Below are 3,597 nucleotides of genomic sequence, written 5' to 3'. Positions count from 1 at the left end.
ATTTCTGACCTGAATTCCAGTCTTTTTCATCATGCCATGGAAAATAGGTGAATCTAAAAGAAAATGAAGTTAGCCAACTTGGTTAATGACTGATTTTACTGGAGAGTAAAGTGAAACTGCAGTTTTAACAGAGTCAAGTTTGGGCAAGCAGTGTTGCCAACACTGGGGACTAGTTCTGACCTATTTATGACTCTTTTAATTGGGATTACTGTTCAGAATTAACTCAAGATTTTCAGTGAATTAAATAGGAAAATAAACACAGAGTGGAACTTTACCTATTCAACCTTCAGGCAAGTAGGGATTGCTTGGCCTTTCCATGGGTAAACTCACTTTCTTGAGCAGCTGTCTGCAAAGACTGGAGGCTTTGTCAGTCCTGCTCTGAGAATTTGCCTTAAAACAGAAGTTCCTCAGGCAGCCCTGGGGAACCAGGCATCTCTTAAAATCCTCTTATCAAAGATAGACTTTGCCTAAAGCTCTAACTATCTTGTAAAAGGCAAGGGAAAATGGTGGCAATTATCCAAGTGATTCAAACAAGAGAAATGCATTTGTCTTGCATCACCTAAATTTTCAGGCAAAAATCTCATAGAGCAGTGCTTCTCAATTTTTATTGTGCAGAGAATCACATAGGGATCTTGTTACAATGCAGATTCTAATTCAGTAGGTTTGGGGCGAGGGTAGAGATTCTGCATTTCTAACAAACTCCCGGGGGATGCAGTCCCTGGTCTGTGGACCAAACATGGGGTAGCGAAGTTCTAGAGCAGTGGTTCTCAACCTTCTGGCCCTTTAAATACAGTTCCTCATGTTGTGACCCTACCATAAAATTATTTTTGTTGCTACTTCATAACTGTAATGTTGCTACTGTTATGAATCGTAATGTAAATATCTGATATGCAGGATGGTCTTAGGCGACCCCTGTGAAAGGGTCGTTCGACCACCAAAGGGGTCGCGACCCACAGGTTAAGAACTGCTGCTCTAAGGCATCTTGCTTTAGCAAAAAGGAAGCAGTAGTAATCCAAGTGCCTGGAAATGCTCAACGGGGCCAGTACATAGCCTTTGGAACCAGTAAGTCTTAGCTATTGAGATTTCTTTAACTGTGGGACTATATAAAATTCAAAGAAGGAGTTTCAACCTATATGTTCAGCAAAATAAGATAAAACGAATGGAATGTTTGTATGGGTTTCTGCATTGCTGAGCAGAGAAAAGGAATTTCAGATCTCTGATTGCACCCCTTGTAATTTTATTCTGAAGAATCTGAGATGTGACAAGTAGGAGCAACATGAGGGCGATAATAACACGCATCCAAGACCCTGATAAAGGGCACTTAGAAACAGCCCCTTGAGGACCAAACACCCACAGCCAAAATTGAATCATATTTTTTGTTTTCAGAAACTGTTTCTGTGGAAACTTACTAGAAAGGTCTCTGGGTCTCTTCAGGCATAGGTCACTTTGAGAGATGTATGTTTTGGGGTGAAGAATTGATGAAAAGGAGCACTGTTACAGTGGATAAAGTTGACCCCAGGTGCAAACAGTTCTGTTCCTCTATGATCTCCTACTCACTTTGCTTAGAGGACCCAGTGGGGGAGGATAGCCATGACATGGTTTCAGGTGCCTCTCCTGAACGAGAGGACACAAGGTGATGGAGAAAAACAAGGTGGTGTTGGAAAGACAGTGAGTTAGGACCCAAAAGATTAGTTGCAGTCCTGACTTCACCACCAAGTGGCTGTGGCATCTTATACCATCACTTCACTGGGTCTTTGTGTCCTTCATCACATACGAGGAGGGCATGAAACTAGATTAAAGTAAGATCATATGTAACTTGGGAATTCTGTGTTTTCATAATTGCAGCAATTATTTTTTTCTCACTAGTGCTATGATGAGCTGAGAACAGCTGGGAGAGAACTCATAAACATTCAGTAAAGAATTCATCACAGAGTGCGTCGATGACAGTTCTGTGTATAGACTTAATTATCTACTTTTCAATTTCATTGTGGAAAAGTTTATGTACTGAAATGCCTTACACTTGAGGACTTCTACTTTCTTTCTTTCGGATGCAGTCATTGGCACAGAGCACATCTCTGATTCCCTAAACCATTGAAGTCTCACATCTAAAATAAATTGATGAAACTTGGCTACTTTTTTTTTTTAAATATGGAACCCTTCACGAATTTGCATGTCATCCTTCCGCAGGGGCTATGCTAATCTTCTCTATATCGTTCCAATTTTAGTATATGTGCTGCCAAAGCGAGCACTTGGCTTCTTTTTATAGTGAACTTTTAATTAATCCATTGCAGACTTAAAAAAAAAACCTAAATTGTTTATTTGGAATATTTACATAATTTTGTGGATTAAAAAAACCTATTATTAGCAGAATGATAATTACTAATATCTTCCACTTCTGGAGCGTGGGAGTTAGACTTACAGAATAGATTTGTACTCCTGTGGTGATATATGTCTAATCCCCAAGGCTTAAACTTCACCTCCTCTGTGAAGACTGCCTTGATTCCCTTAACTTATAACTAAGTATTCTTTTCTCTTTGATGCAATATATCATTGCTCCTTCCTCCATTATCCTTGAGTGTATTTCCAGGTGTAAGTGAGCAATCTTGGGTAATATATGATCTAAATTCATACCAAACACTTAAATGATTGGGTAGATTAAACTATGTACTGAAACCCGAGAACTTGGTAGGGATCTCTCTGTTGGATTAAATACATTTCATAGGAAAACAAATGTGTTGGAAACATTTGAAATCCCTGGGGAAGGAGCTAAGCAAGTAAAAAGGAAGAATATTTTCCATACTGCGGTCCTGGGTGGCCTGCATGGATGCAGAAGTCCAATTCCAGCCTGGCCCTTACCAACTCAGAGGACTTAAGGGAGTTTGTTAACTCCATGATTTCCAGTTTTCTCAACTATCAAATGGAGATAATCCTACCAACCTCTTAAGGTGGATATGATATGCATATAAAATTCAACAGAGCCTGTTTTGAGGTGCTCAGTCACTACATGCTCACAATAATAAAAAGGAGATTGGGGGAAAGCACCAGCTGAGAGCTGAGTGGGGTTCAATCTACTGGAGATGGAACAAGCCATGGAGATAAATCCTAAGTCCAAATGTGGATGAGAGTGAAACCTGATTTGGGCATTAAGGGTCATGGAACCTCTTCTAAAATGAGCTGTTTTTTAATACTTTCCATCTACCACTCTTTTGGTGCCTCATGTGTCTTAAAGACATGAGGTTTAGGAACTGCTGCCTGATTATTATGCTGTGTGACACACATTCAATAGAGGAGAGGAAATTCAATAAAAGGGAATCAAAAAATTTGTAGCAATTCTTTCCCCAAGCTATAAACTACTTATTGTGAGAGGCATAATTATTAAAATTATAATTGGCTATTGGCAGGTAGAAAATTGGAAGCAAAGAGATGAATTATAAAAGAATGGTAACTCTGTGGATAATTTTTATTCTTTTGAGTAGTTTGTGCTACTTAGCGGCCTTCAGAGAAACAAATCAATAACTATTATTTAGAGCTTCCCTGCAGCTTCCAGGGCTTTAGGAGCCCGTTCCCGATCAGTGATCCCGTAATTTCATCAATATG

At 39.4% G+C, this 3,597-nt stretch overlaps 1 non-coding gene across 1 annotated transcript; it reads right to left on the bottom strand.

The window, feature by feature from the left end:
- Positions 1–2,142: 2,142 nt before the first annotated feature.
- LOC111825448 lies at positions 2,143–2,249 on the bottom strand. Its single transcript, XR_002828614.1, has one exon. It is a non-coding gene; the product is annotated as a U6 spliceosomal RNA (small nuclear RNA).
- Between the last annotated feature and the right edge of the window lie 1,348 nt (positions 2,250–3,597).

This window comes from Myotis lucifugus, unplaced genomic scaffold (genome assembly GCF_000147115.1).
Source record: "Myotis lucifugus unplaced genomic scaffold, Myoluc2.0 scaffold_26, whole genome shotgun sequence".
NCBI classification, from domain to species: Eukaryota; Metazoa; Chordata; class Mammalia; order Chiroptera; family Vespertilionidae; genus Myotis; species Myotis lucifugus.
Note: the sequence above shows the minus strand (reverse complement) of the source record. Positions and strands in the feature narration are given on the sequence as shown.